This window comes from Mercenaria mercenaria, chromosome 6, assembly GCF_021730395.1.
Source record: "Mercenaria mercenaria strain notata chromosome 6, MADL_Memer_1, whole genome shotgun sequence".
Taxonomy (NCBI): domain Eukaryota; kingdom Metazoa; phylum Mollusca; class Bivalvia; order Venerida; family Veneridae; genus Mercenaria; species Mercenaria mercenaria.
Genome location: NC_069366.1, coordinates 57906710 through 57923247, shown reverse-complemented (window position 1 = coordinate 57923247; position 16538 = coordinate 57906710). Strand labels below are relative to the sequence as shown.

General features: G+C 37.8%; 1 protein-coding gene across 1 annotated transcript in view; it reads right to left on the bottom strand.

Annotated features, from left to right (window-relative positions):
• The window catches only part of LOC123548801 (probable ATP-dependent RNA helicase DHX35), a 279137-nt gene that overhangs the window by 95924 nt on the left and 166675 nt on the right, over window positions 1-16538 (bottom strand). The window lies entirely within an intron of this gene.

Here is a 16538-nt window from a genome sequence, read left to right as displayed (position 1 = left end):
TGAGATAATTTACACTTCTACAAAATATTAACTCTTATCATATTTTGTGCAGATATCCTCTGCATTCATGATACCTAAACACCTGTAACCTTAATTTATCAGAAATTGAAGATCAAGACCTCTTGTTACTGAGAAATATCTCTTTCCCAGGAAGAAACTTGCCTACCTGACACATTGCATCCCCATCTTACTGTCTATAATTAGAGACTGCATATATCTTTTATACTTCGTTAGCCAGATATAGCACCAGCATTAACACTACTGCAAGGAGACTGTGTACTACAGAATTCTCTTCTCGCCTCCCCAGCATCACTCTATCCATAAAACATCCTCCGATTTGGATGCCTTTTTTCTTTAACATAAGTAAACGCCTGTTGAAATTTTCATATAAATTTTGTACTTTAAGTTAGGCCTGTTTCACCTACCGACTTCCAGTGCAGTCTATATGCTATGTAGGAAAAGGTATCCAGTTTATTTCAAATGTACCATAAAAACCAATTCTCTCAGGCAAGATATTACATGAAGTGTGCCAAATATTTTAACTTACAATGATAATAGGCTAATTTTACCCAGCTGTTAAAACTATAATTTTATTATAGAAGATAATCAGATAATTTGTACAAGGCTAAATAAAATGATTTCAAAGAATAATTTAAAATATTCTAGACAAAATAATTCAAGTTTTCAACTTGCATTTAATGTAGTCATTGGCATAGCATGCAGAAGAATCTAACATATCATACCGTGGGCTCAAACCCACATCGTTGAGTGGCAAGTGATTTGAAGTCAGAGACCTTTACCACTCTGCCATGGAGGCCCACTTTTAGCAGGTATCAGAAGTGATAAATTAAGTGCAAAAATATTATTAATCCATGACTGCATAGCAAGAAAGTAATTTAAAATCTCTAGGAAACTGGGAACTTTGGTAATTAACACTGTTTAATCTACAATACCTGTAATATACCCAGTAATTAGCAACATTCAAAGACATCTCTCCAAAGACCCAACAATCAGCAGAATAGTAAATATTTGAGCCGCACCATGAGAAAACCATGCAGATGCGCAGGCTGGTCTGGAACCATGTCAGCACTATCTGATGATAGAAAATACTCCCATAGAAACAAAATTGAGAAGTAACAAGAAAGGACGGCCAGGATTTTGCCATTTTGCAACCTGTGTTGACTTGACATGACAAATAATTTTTGCCTTTTTCTGTCATCAGTAGACTGATTAACTTCCTATTTACTTTTACCATTCTAAAGTGACAGAAATTATGTTCCTCTGGGTATCCATTAGTATGGTTATTGTGACTTGCATGTGACAATAATTATGTACAATGTAATCTGTTAAGAGTGGAAATCACTGAGAAGATTGATATTGTGTTTTTATATACTAGTTCTTGCTCCGAAAAGGTCAACTTATTAAGAATTTTTCCTCATGGGAAAGTCGGTACACTGAGCTGTTTCCTCCATGGCTGAGTCAAACTGTATATATATAAATAAATATATAAAAGTTCAATTTCCAAGGAATAACAGCAGTAGACTTCTGAGTTTTTTCAATAATTGTAATTTTTCACTGCAAGCGCTTTCAATTGTACATATCTTCAGGCAGTAACATAAATTTCAAGATGTTACTTGCAATGAAAAATTAAAATTATTGAAAAAACTCAGAAGTCTACTGCTGTTATTCCTTGGAAATTGAACTTTAATAATTTTTTACTGACTTTTTTATATAAATATATATATATATATATAAACCCACAGATTCTGGCCCAATATAAGGTCATGAAGACTTTAATACATACTGTCAATAAAAAGGAGGGCAATTCTTTTAAGTGGCATTGTATCTCTTGCCTTGGTACACAAAACTTGCCTGCAGATACTACAAGTTAGAAGATTTTTATAAAAGAAAAGCACATTATACCCATTTTGATTTAATGAAAATAACATTAACATTTTTCGTATCAAATTCTCCAACAAGTACCATACTATTAAGGCTATTGTTCTAAGATGCAAAGACCTGTTTAAAATAATATTCCTCATTGACAAATTCTTCTTCAAGGAACTATTTCAGTTATAAATTCTCTTAAATGGACCATACTACCTCGGTTATTTTTCTTCAGTTACAAACTAGAGCTGCTTTAGAGAAAAGCTAATGTCTCCCACAACTGCTTAATCACCTAAATAGCAAGTCAGTCTTTATATACTGTTTACTCACTATAAATATACCTTTGAAGAGTATAAGATTCTTTCACTGGTTGTAGGTGCAGATGGGAATTTCCGGTCTCGAGGGTAACTGTTTAGGCGGTAACGAGGTTCCTACCGAGTTACCGCCTAAACAGTTACCCGAGAGCCAGATATTCCCATCTGCACCTATAACCAGTGATAGAATATTTTTCTTGCATACCGATATCAAGATATAATAATAAAAATAAAAACAGTCGAAAGGCTTTCTTTTTAGAACTATTTCTTATAGCAGCGTATTTAAACAAAGCGCGGGAAATCAACGTCCGTAAACAGGAAAGACGTCATGACGTTTCAAAGACAAATAACAATGCTTAGTTCCGGTTTTGTTTTATCAGTTGCAGCGTAACGTTATGAATTTTTGATAAAATAACGTGTTTTGAATCGAGAAATATACTATCAGGAACAAAGAGGAACTGTCAAGGTACTGGATTTTTATTCCATTTTTCAAAATAAAATACAAATAACTACATAAATGTTCTACATATATGTAGTTCGTAATACGTCATTTAAAGCACGAGAGTCATCTTACACCCCGGGGTGTAAGATGGATTTTTCCAGCACCGGTAAAAATACCGGAAATCCCCGTCTGGTATGCAAGAATAAACATTTTTGGTAATTCAAGGGCCATAATTCTGAAGTGCCTTGGGCGAGATTGGATGAGAAATGTTTGACTTAGAGCACGGACAAGAGTAACAAGAGGGTCATGATGACCTGTTTCGAATTTGACCTAGATATCATCAAGATGAACATTCAGACCAACTTTCATACAGATCCCATGAAAAATATGGCCTTTAGAGAGGTCACAAGGTTTTTCTATTATTTGACCTACTGACCTAGTTTTTGATGGCACGTGACCCAGTTTCAAACTTGACCTAGATATCATCAAGATGAACATTCAGACCAACTTTCATACAGATCCCATGAAAAATATGGCCTCTAGAGAGGTCACAAGGTTTTTCTGTTATTTGTCATTCTGACCTAGTTTTTGAAGGCATGTGACCTACTTTCAAACTTGACCTAGATATCATCAAGGTGAACATTCTGACCAATTTTCATGAAGATCTCATGAAATATATGGCCTCTAGAGAGGTCACAAAGTTTTTCTATTTTTAAATCTACTGACCTAGTTTTTGATGGCACATGACCCAGTTTCAAACTTGACCTAGAAATCATCAAGATGAACATTCAGACCAACTTTCATACAGATCCCATGAAAAATATGGCCTCTAGAGAGGTCACAAGGTTTTTCTGTTATTTGACCTACTGACCTAGTTTTTGAAGGCATGTGACCCACTTTCAAACTTGACCTAGATATCATCAAGGTGAACATTCTGACCAATTTTCATGAAGATCTCATGAAATATATGGCCTCTAAAGAGGTCACAAGGTTTTTCTATTTTTAGACCTACTGACCTAGTTTTTGACCGCACGTGACCCAGTTTATAACTTGACCTAGATATCATCAAGATGAACATTCAGACCAACTTTCATACAGATCCCATGAGAAATATGGCCTTTAGAGAGGTCACAAGGTTTTTCTATTATTTGACCTACTGACCTAGTTTTTGATGGCACGTGACCCAGTTTCGAACTTGACCTAGATAACATCAAGGTGAACGTTCTGACCAATTTTCATGAAGATCTTGTGAAATATATGGCCTCTAGAGAGGTCACAAGGTTTTTCTATTTTTAGATCTACTGACCTAGTTTTTGATGGCACGTGACCCAGTTTCAAACCTGACCTAGATATCATCAAGGTGAACATTCTGACCAATTTTCATGAAGATCTTTTGAAATATATGGCCCCTAGAGAGGTCACAAGGTTTTTCTATTTTTAGACCTACTGACCTAGTTTTTGACGGCACATGTCCCAGTTTCGAACTTGACCTAGATATCATCAAGATGAACATTCTGACCAACTTTCATAAAGATCCCATGAAAAATGTGACCTCTAGAGTGGTCACAAGCAAAAGTTTACGGACTCACTCACGGACGGACGACGGACACCGCGCGATCACAAAAGCTCACCTTGTCACTTTGTGACAGGTGAGCTAAAAACAAGAAAGTAGGTCAGTAGGTCAAGGTCACAGTCAAGTGACATCATATTACTTGGGGTCATCAGCAGGGCTTCGGAAATTTGCCGGTTTGTCAGTTTTGGACCGATTTTTGACTTTTCAGACCGATTCATGAAGTGAAAAAACGAAAAAAATCGGTCCCATAAAAATGGAGAAAAGTATAAATTTCGGTCTGATATCTCAATACACGATCACCTGCTAAGCAGGAAATAGTTGGTCGCACCTTCAGATAATCAATAAACATGTCAATCGGTCTGATTGTCACTTTGATAATCGGTCCGTAATTAGCACGTGACGCAATCAGCGCTCGCGCGGCACATCCTTTAATGTTTGCAGACAGCCGACTGCAATGTATTAAACATTTTTGACTGGTTTCCAAATGTTTCTGACTGGATCCAAATCATTCTGACGGGGATCCACTTCTTTTATTTAGAATCCGACGGATGGTTTATTTCAAAAGGTTATATTTGATCACGGGTGAAAAACAAATGGTCACTGCATTTAATCATGTACTCTTTGATTTAAAGAGACATCACACGGAAAACCGATAAAAATGTTTTTTATAATTACTTGATTTGAAAAAATTACATGATTCATTTGTTGGGGCTCCAGTTGAAACAAGTACAGAAAATCGTCATTGAAACCCGACTGTACAAAAAAGAAAAAAAGTGGACTGGCAAACATAATAAACGATAAAGAAAACCATAGTGGCGTATTTATCAAAGTGGTCAAAAAAATGTTTCAAAATGAAATTTTGTTTACATCGGAAGAGACATATAACTGTATAAAATGTAGTTGCTTATTGAAGTACAACGTAAGAGAAATGAAATATCTGTGGCCAACCCGCGTGACCTTTTGGTACTCTAAATGCGGGAAATTCGATCTCAGCGTTCACATAACGTACACATTTGGTCCGCAGCAGAGTATTCTTAAAATACTGAGGCTGTTTTGCAGAGAATATGTGTTGTGTAGTTCACTTTGACGCATTGTATTTTATAGAATTCCGTCAAAGAATAAGGAAACATCACAAAGTATCTGCCGTGTATACGGTACCGAAGTCACGTGCGTTGGCTTTTACACTAGTTACGTACATGGTGTCAATGCCGGCAATTTTATCCTTGCAGGAAAAACATCGAAATTTAAACAAAGTAACGATCACACATAACGCTGAATAACTGTCTTCATTGTATGGTAACTCCCGGTGACCGGTAACTCAGTTTTAATGCATGACATGCTTATTTCTTTACTCTATCATGTTTTACAAAATATGTAATTTTGGGAATGCGGTGGGTGGGGTAGCGCCGATGTCACGATTTTCGTTTCGGACCGATTGAGTTATCAAAATTTCCGGAGCCCTGGTCATCAGGTAATTATAATTAAACAGTCTTGGAAATAGGATCAGATGATTTTTTAAGGATTTTTCCTATATAACTCACATAATAACTAAGTAACCCCAGGGCGGGGCCCCTTTTAACCCCAGGGGCATAATTTGAATAATTTTGGTAGAGGACTACTAGACAATGCATCATACCAAATATCAAAAGCCTAGGTCGTATGGTTTCAGACAAGAAGATTTTTAAAGCTTTTTCCTATATAAGTCTATGTAAAACTTCAGGGACCCCCGGGGCGGGGCCATATTTGACCCTAGGGGGATAATTTGAACAATCTTGGTAGAAGACCACTAGATGATGCTACATACCAAATATCAAAGCCCTAGGCCATGTGGTTTTGTACAAGAAGATTTTCAAAGTTTTCCCTATATAAGTCTATATAAACCATGTGACCCCCGGGGCGGGGCCACATTTGACCCTAGGGGGATAATTTGAACAATTTTGGTAGAGGACCACTAGATGATGCTACACACCAGATATCAAAGCCCTAGGCCCTGTGGTTTTGGACAAGAAGATTTTTTAAGTTTTTCCTTTCGGTTGCCATGGCAACCAGAGTTCTGCATGGAATTCAATTCTTTAAAAGGGGGCCACCCAAGGATCATTCCTGTGAAGTTTGGATGAAATTGGCCTAGCGGTTAATGAGAAGATGTCGTTTAAAGTAAAAGTTTACAGACGCTGGACGAAAAGCAATCACAAAAGCTCACCTTGTCACTCCGTGACAGGTGAGCTACAAAGGCCGATTTTCGGTTATTCAAGGGCCATATTTCCAAAGTGCCTGGGCCGATTTGGCTAGTTATCGAACTTGGCCGAGGACTTATTGGTAAACACATTTTGTTCAAGTTCGGTGAAGATCGGATGAGAAATATTCACTTAGAGTGCGGACAAGCTTTGTGCCAGACAGGAGTAAATCAATATGTCTCCCACACCACTGTGTGGTGGGAGACATAATTCTCCCAAATGAACCATACAATCTAGGTTATTTTTCTTAAATGGACCATACTATCTAGGTTATTTTTCATAAATTACAAATTCTCTTAAATGGACCATACTATCAAGGTTAGTTTTCGTCTTACAAATTCTCCCAAATGGACCATACTTTCTAGGTTATTTTTCATCAATTAAAAATTCTCCTAAATGGACCATACTTTCTAAGTTATTTTTCATCAGTTACATATTCTCCCAAATGGACCATACTATCTAGGTTATTTTTCGTTAGTTACAAATTCTCCTAAACAGACCATACTACTTAGGTTATTTTTCGTCAGTTACAAATAATCCCAAATGGACCATACTATCTAGGTCATTTTTCATCAGTTACAAATTCTCTCAAATGGATCATACTATCTAGGTTATTTTTCGTTAGTTACAAATTCTCCCAAATGGACCATAGTTTCTAAGTTATTTTTCATCAGTTACAAATTCACCTAAACAGACCATACTCCTTAGGTTATTTTTCGTCAGTTACAAATAATCCCAAATGGATTATACTATCTAGGTTATTTTTCATCAGTTACAAATTCTCTCAAATGGATCATACTATCTAGGTTATTTTTCGTTAGTTACAAATTCTCCTAAACAGACCATACTACTTAGGTTATTTTTCATCAGTTACAAATAATCCCAAATGAACCATACTATCTAGGTCATTTTTTGTCAGTTACAAATTCTCCCAAATGGACCATACTATCTAGGTTATTTTTCCTTAGTTACAAATTCTCCTAAACGGACCATACTACTTAGGTTATTTTTCATCAGTTACAAATAATCCCTAATGAACCATACTATCTAGGTCATTTTTCATCAGTTACAAATAATCCAAAAGGGATTATACTATCTAGGTTAGTTTTTGTCAGTTACAATTTCTCCCAAATGAACCATACTATCTAGGTCATTTTTCATCAGTTACAAATTCTCCAAAATGGATCATACTATCTAGGTCATTTTTCGTTAGTTACAAATTCTCCTAAACTGACCATACTACTTTGGTTATTTTTCATCAGTTACAAATAATCCCAAAGGGATTATACTATCTTGGTTAGTTTTCATCAGTTACAAATTCTCCAAAATGGACCATACTATCTAGGTCATTTTTCATCAGTTACAAAATCTCCCAAATGGATCATACTATCTAGGTTATTTTTCATCCCAAATGGATCAAATTATCTAGGTTATTTTTCATCAGTTACAAATACTCCTAAACGGGCCATGCTGTCTTGGTATGAAGTTCAGGTATTATTTATCTGTTACTAAGTACACTACCAGTGTCACTCAAACATCTATTTAAATAACACAGAACTCCTTTTAATGACACACTGGAGCCATTTCTGTATCCAAAGACATCAACAGTGATAGCCTATTACAAGATTACAGACATTTTTGTCTACAAATCTCAGACTCATTTTAAATGAAGTATTGAAGAAGCCTGTTGCCATAAAAACACACAGAATTTTTTATGTCAATTATATCAATACAGTGAAACTCTGCTTGCTTATGCATCAGTGGAACAAGCACCAGGCTTGCTTCAGCATCAGTGGCACAAGTACCCATGCTTTCTTGAGCATCAGTGGCCCAAACAACCAGGCCTCCTTCAGCATCAGAGACCAAAGCAACAAGGCTTGCTTGAGCATCAGTGGCCTATGCACCCATGCTTTCTTGAGCATCAGAGGCCCAAGCACCCTGGCTTTCTTGAGCATCAGAGGCCCAAGCAACAAGGCTTTCTAAAGCATCAGAGGCCCAAGCAACAAGGCTTGCTTGAGCATCAGTGGCCCATGCATCCAGACAAGCTTGAGCGTCGGTGGCTCAAGCAACAAGGCTTGCTTGAGCATCAGTGGCCCAAGCACTCAGGCTTGCTTGAGCATCAGAGGCCCAAGCACCCTGGCTTTCTTGAGCATCAGAGGCCCAAGCACTCAGGCTTTCTTGAGCATCAGAGGCCCATGCACACAGGCATTCTTGAGCATCAGTGGCCCATGCACTCAGGCTTGCTTGAGCATCAGAGGCCCAAGCACCCTGGCTTTCTTGAGCATCAAGGCCCATTCACTCAGGCTTTCTTGAGCATCAGTGGCCCAAGCACTCAGGCTTGCTTGAGCATCAGAGGCCCAAGCACCCAGGCTTTCTTGAGCATCAGAGGCCCATGCACTCAGGCTTGCTTGAGCATCAGAGGCTCAAGCACCCAGGATTTCTTGAGCATCTGTGGCTCAAGCACCCAGGCTTTCTTGAGCATCAGTGGCCCAAGCACTCGGGCTTTCTTCAGCATCAGTGACCCAAGCACCCAGGCTTTCTTGAGCATCAGTGGCTCAAGCACCCATGCTTTCTTGAGCATCAGTGACCAAGCACCCAGGCTTTCTTGAGCATCAGTGACCCAAGCACCCAGGCTTTCTTGAGCATCAGTGACCCAAGCACCCAGGCTTTCTTGAGCACCAGTGGCCCCAAGCACCCAGGCTTTCTTGAGCATCAGTGACCCAAGCACCCAGGCTTTCTTGAGCAACAGTGACCCAAGCACCCAGGCTTTCTTGAGCATCAGTGACCCAAGCACCCAGGCTTTCTTGAGCATCAGTGGCCCAAGCACCCAGGCTTTCTTGAGCATCAGTGACCCAAGCACCCAGGCTTTCTTGAGCATCAGTGACCCAAGCACCCAGGCTTTCTTGAGCATCAGTGGCTCAAGCACCCAGGCTTTCTTGAGCATCAGTGACCCAAGCACCCTGGCTTTCTTGAGCATCAATGACCCAAGCACCCAGCTTTCTTGAGCATCAGTGACCCAAGCACCCAGCTTTCTTGAGCATCAGTGACAAAAGCACCCAGCTTTCTTGAGCATCAGTGACCCAAGCACCCAGCTTTCTTGAGCATCAGTGACCCAAGCACCCTGGCTTTCTTGAGCATCAGTGACCCAAGCACCCTGGCTTTCTTGAGCATCAGTGACCCAAGCACCCAGCTTTCTTGAACATCAGTGGCTCAAGCACCCTGGCTTTCTTGAGCATCAGTGACCCAAGCACCCAGGCTTTCTTGAGCATCACTGACCCAAGCACCCAGCTTTCTTGAGCATCAGTGGTTCAAGCACCCAGGCTTTCTTGAGCATCATTGGCTCAAGCACCCAGGCTTTCTTGAGCATCAGTGGTTCAAGCACCCAGGCTTTCTTGAGCATCAGTGACCCAAGCACCCTGGCTTTCTTGAGCATCAGTGACCCAAGCACCTAGGCTTTCTTGAGCATCAGTGGCCCCAAAATTCCTAAGCTTTCTTGAGCATCAGTGACCCCAAGCACCTAGGCTTTCTTGAGCATCAGTGATGCCAAGCACCTAGGCTTTCTTGAACATCAGTGGCTCAAGCACCCAGGCTTTCTTGACCATCAGTGACCCCAAGCACCTAGGCTTTCTTGAGCATCTGTGACCCCTTGAATAATTCAACTGGTCCACTGCTGTTGACCAGATATTTTCTCTGCCTGTTAGAATCACTTGAAACCATGGATAACTCAAGCAATTTAGTCATGCCCTTGCAGCCTAAGCTATCCATGGTTTACTGTACATATAAGAGGAGAATTTAAGGATTTACATATTTTGTTTTGTTTGATTTTTAAAAGTTTCTAGCAAGTTTTAAATAAAGTATTGAAAAAGTCATTACCTTAACACATACAAAAAAAATTTTTCACTTGTGACAGTACCTAAAAATGAAGAGAATTCACAGATTTGTTTAATTTTGAACACTATGCACTTTCAAAGGTAACAATTATTTTAAAAACTTTCTTAATGTAATTCTATGTAAAAGCCATGAACCATGTGGTGCCCTTATTTTGACCAAAAGAAAAAAAGCTGCTTACTTTGAGAGCCAGTAGCTAATACTGTACATGTAGGCCTTGCAAAAGAACATTCTTTAAATCAATCAATGTCATTTTATGTAAAAATACTGACCCCTGTAACTTCAAGGAAAATGATTTAAACAATTTGGAGAGAAATCAATGCAAGACGGCATCTCAAGATTAATCAAACTTGCAGCAGCCCCAATGTTAAGAGGACAGCAATCTTAATTTACTTGGGAGAAGTTCATGCAAAGATGTTCAAACATTGTTTGGTGCATGGTAAGACGACAGATAAAAAGATGATAGATCAAATGAATAAAAAACCTTTCTTTAACCATTAGAGTGACCACAGACCAGGATGGAGACTAGCACAGCCTTTACAAAGTTCTGAATTCAGGTAAGTGAATTTTATTTCAAAATGGCTGCTTGTAGCTATACTTCTATCAACTTTCATCTCAAAAGAGCAATAAATGATAAGCAATATCTCTGGTTTCCTTTAACCATTCTAAGAAACATCATAACCTAAAAAACAGATAAATTATCTGATTGCATAAATCGTCAGCATATGCAGACTAAATTTTTAAATTGTTTGAGATAAATAACACTTGCATTAAATTTTAACTTTTATCGTACTTTATGCAGATATCCTGAGCATTAAAAAAATTTTATAAAACCTAAACACCTGTAAGCTCAGTCTATTAGAAATGGAATATCAGGACCTCTTATCATTCATCTCTGGATAATATTTTACAAAATGAACTGAATCTCAAAGTACCATATCTTGAAGAAGATATCCTATAAATCACTCAATCTAAGTTAGCTAGATAATGATCCATCATTATGAGATTGTCACCTCAATCCCCAATGAAACGCCAGCCAACCCATAAAAAAGTCTCAGTTCTAAATAATATTAAAGACTTTAGTGCTTTAATTCTAATACAACACAATTTATGGTGATTACTTTTCACCTTTATATTTAAAACAAATTGAGGTACATTTCTGTACTTGGTAAGCCTTAGTCCATCTAGCAACTTCCAGAGTGGTCAAAAGTACTGTGAAACTATTAATGTTCATGGGGGACTACTTTTCATGGCTTTTGTAGTTGAATAATTAGAGCGGGGTCGGGCATTTCTGACTGGCGTGTCTGAACCGAACATTCTTACATGACGTCATAACTTTTGTCAGCGACATTGCACAAAGTTCTAAACCGGCCAAAACAATTAAAACTGGAAGCCTCACTCGGTTTCTACATATTGATTTTACACACACGTTACAGTGACGCTTAAACTTCGACCCAGTAAGTATACCAGACAGTATTAATAAAAAATACTTAAAAAGATAAGGTTGCGAACATCACGAGTTAAGGTTTTGTGTCTAAAGCATTTCTGTTTGTGGCTTTTATAAGTAGATAAACACATTTGTATACATTTTACTATGTTTTCACGGCTGTTGGAGATCAATGGACCACTTTAAATGATGTAATTTGTGTGTTCGGAAATACACTAATGAATTTTCACAGAGCGTCTTTTTCCGAACACAGTTTGTATTGTATTTAGTACTAGACCGAACGTTATGTTAACTGTCTTATAAAGTACATAGATCTATGTATGTCCAGTTGGCTGAAAAGTTACCCATACTCATCAAACCTACACACATTTATTTCGGCAAAGAAATAATATTTTCTCAAAAATTAGACCCCCAAAAATGCACCAGATGCCACCATTTTAAATTTTCCAGGGGAGAGCCCTCTCCAGGGGGTATCCCCTCCCTTAATATTTAAACAAAAAAAATGCACCAGAGGCCACCATTTCATACCTGCATCAGAATTTCTAGGAAAGAGATCTCGAGCTCCCTGATGCCCAATAATGAGGTGGTTACCCTCTCCAGTATCTCATAATTTAGATAAAAAAGGCACCAGAGGCGGCCATTCCAATTACCTGTATTATAAAAAAAACCTCCAGGGCGTGAACCCCTGGCCCCCTAAAATGACAAGAATAACCCTCCAGTACCTTAAAATTTAGTCCCAAACACGCACCAGAGGCACCCATTTCATACCTGACCCCTTCCTCCACCCTACTCCCTCAAGAACCTCAAAATTTACACCAGAAAATGCACCAGAGGCCACCTGTATTTCAAAACTTTGCAGGGGAGAACCCCCTGACCCCCTAAACTGACAGGAATATGCCCTCAAGTACCTCAAACCTAAGACCAAAAATGCACAAGAGACCCCCATTTCATATCCGTATAATAATCCTTAGGGAGACCCCCTTGACATCCCCTCCCCAACAGTGGCTGACCTATTTCATCTTTGCGCTATGCACCTCCCCAATGACACCTTCATTCTAAACTTCTGCTCTTCCGCCCCCCCCCCCCCCACCCCCACCCACCAACCTCCCCCAACCCCAATCAAATATTTCTTGATCCGGCCTAGGGTCAAGGTATGTTAAGATCTGTTAAGATGAAAAACATGCTTTATGTACAAACATAAATAGGAAAAACGTAACTTGTGACCAATCAATGCAAGTATTGCACACTTGCTTGTTTTATTGCATTAGCCCGCCGACTCGCACACATGCATATGCACCTTGACTCATTTAAAGCAAAATAATTAAATTAATGTCTCTAGATGTACAACAATTATATTAAAATTGATAATTTGAGTAAAATACCTTTCTCCAGGAACTAACAGAATAGGCCCTAAAACCGTTCTTAACAGAAAAGGAAATCTTGACTGGCACAACACAAATTGCTGCTAACTAAATGGAAGAGGAAGACGCTGCTTTGTTTCCGTTTGGGGGTCTTTAATATTGAACGAAATCGTTCGCATTAGTTCTAATTAAGTCTAAAAATAATCAAATGAAACGTCAAAATAAAATAGATCTAGCTAATTGCTGTCAATGTTTTGAAAATAAAACGTTTTGTTGTCTAATTTCACCTTTTTTAAAAAATACACTCATGTTCGGAAATAGACCTTTAGTCTGTTCAGCTGACACTCCATGTTCGGAAATAGACACGAATGGTCACCTTCTTTAAGTACATTTTTCATAGTTATATAATGGTTACAATACAAGTAAGGAGTATATTTCCGTACGTTAGATAAAGGTGAGCTATAAATAACTGCCTAGTTCGGCAATACCCTCTGTCATTCATCACTGTGGAGAATCACGCTTAAGTGTTCGGAAATGCCCGACCCCACTCTAGGTCCAATGAAATCAAAATGAACAAATAAAACTTCCATTCATCTCTTGTATCCCCAATTCGTCAAAACAATGAAATCTTATGCCTACAAAACTACATGACTATTTCTATGTAAGAAGTGGTATCAAGTTTATTTTAAATGGACCATAAAACCTTTTTTCACAGGCAAAATATTATCTAAGTGTGCCAAATATTTTAACTTACCAAGACAAATGGCTAATTATAAAAGTATACAGAAGACAATATCAAAACATGTACAAAGTTTTAAAAGTAATTTCAAAGAATAGTTTTGGTTTTTTCTTGACAAAATCATTACAGTTTTCAACTTGCATTCTATGAAGTCAATAGCATAACATAAAGGAGAATCTAACATTTCATAGTCACAAAACAGAGATGCTGGAAGGGATCAAACAGGCATAGAAAATAGGACTACTTGTTTTTAAGTCAAACAAACACAAAGTTGTCTTGTTGTGAACATTATCTGACCTTAAAATGCTGGAAAAAGATCAAGTACCATTATGAGAACACATCAGAAGGGACCTAGATAGAACCACACTTTCTGAAAAGCAGGCAGAAAAGCTTTCCAAGTAAAAGACTGCCTTCTGCACATGAAGAGAGGAGGGAAAAATGATTTAAAGGCAGTTCTTTTTACCACTCAGCCTATCTGAAGATAGAAAGAAATAGGATATTATAAAGGAACTGTCATGTGTATTAAGACAATTTAGAAGCAGCAGACGACAAAAGTGAGATGGCTGAAGAGATGGGGGTCACCGATTTTCTGATATGTCAAAAGAATGACATTGTTGACATAGCCACCATGATTCTTCTACGAAAACCTTGTAGCGAATAAACAACCACACAAATAGAAGAGAGGGACAATTAACTATAACAGGCGACATGTTTGCTGAATGGAAGGATTCCAAAGAGGTAGGACGAGCAGATGGTTTAAATGTGAAAAGAAGATTCCAAAGGAGGTAGATTGAGCAAATGACTTATGAAGTAGGTACAGCAGGTAATTTAAATGAAGAAAGGAAGGTAACAAAAAAGGTAGGTACAGTAGATGATTTAAATGCTAAGAAAGGATATAGAAGAGATAATCAGAGCAAATGATAGTTCTGCTGCAAGACGGTTTACTAAAGAAAGTGGTAAAGCAGACAGCTTAAGAGGCTGAAAAAAGATTGCAGAAGATGTATGTAAAAGAGACTGAGATAGTGGAAACGCTGGACTAGAAAATTTGGACAATGGTTGAAGAAATGCATTCTTGTGGAGACAATCAGTATTCAGGGGAAAATATACAGAAGACACTGTAAGACAATTAAGATTAAAAGAAAATGCATAGTGGGAGGAAGATCAATGCTCTGGGTTGTAAAATATTAGATGATTAATACACAAGAGTTTGTATGTCTGGTCCACAAACTCTAACATCTGACTGGTTGATGTGGACCATGATCATGAAATTGAGAAATGTCAAGGCTTCTTTCTGAAACTGGTCTCCAGACTAGTTTTATTCTCCAACAAACCTTCAAATATACCAGCCAGGTATTTAATCCTGACTATACATATTTCTGTGAGATTGCAGGAAAGATAAATTCAGTGCAGAATGATCAAAAAGATATAAGCCCATGACCACATAGTAATTAAGAAACTAATAAAACATCTCTGGAAAACTGAGAACTTTGGTTTAAAAGCATTGTCCAGATTCCATGAAACTGTGTTTGCAGTATTGATGTTGTTTTAAAATACAATACCTGTAATTAGCAACATTCAAAGACAAGTCTCCAAAGACCCAACAGTATGTAATATCAAAGACAGGACAGGATGGCATCAGCAGAACAGTAAATATTTATCACCATTCATTTTCCCTAAGTACACACATCAATAGCAAACTTGCAATAAATGGGAAAACAATCACACAGAAACAAAAATAAAAACTGACAATAAAGGATGGCCAGGACTAATGTAACCTTTACATAACAGATTACTTTGCCTTTTCTACCACTTTTGTGCTGACATGACATGACAGATAGTTTTGTCTTTTCTGTCATTTGTTTACTTTTGTGTAGACTAAGTAGCTTCCTGTTTACTTTTAACATTCGATATTTTATTCCACTGGGTATGCATTAGAATGATTTGCGACTTACATGTGACAATAATGATGTACAGTGAAACCTCTATAGAGTGGAATGTCATTATCTATGCATAGAAACTGGTTAACTTCATTGAAATTAAGAAGCAGTTGAATTGCTTTTTCTGCTGGGGCTGTGAGTTCCTATGTGTATCTGCTGGAATAATTTATATGCCACTTATGAAACATAATAATAATTTATATAATGAAAATAATTATGTATAGGGGAACCTCTCTAGTATGAACTTTACTGAAATGTCATCATCTCAGCGCAGGAAGTGGTTAACTTCACTTAACTTTAGAAGCTTTTTGCTCCTCTGGTTATCATCTGGCGTCAGCTGGAGATCATTTATGTCATTTCAAGTGACAATAAATATGTACAGTGAAACCTCCATTGAGTGAAAATCACAGAAATGTCACCATTTTAGTACAGAAAGTGGTTAACTTCGTTGAAACTTAAGAAGCAGTAAATTGTTTTTTGCACTGGGATTTGTGTTCCTCTGTGCAACTTCCATAGAGTGAAAATTACCGAAAATTTTCATCATCCCAGCACAGAATCTGGTTAATTTCATTGATGTTAAGAAGTTTTTGGGCTTTTTTGTCTCTTACATGTGACAATGATTATGTAGTGTGCAACCTCTATAGAGTGAAAAAATCACTGAAACATTTTCATCTCTGTGCAAAAAGTGGTTAACTTCATTGAGGTAAAAAAAAGTT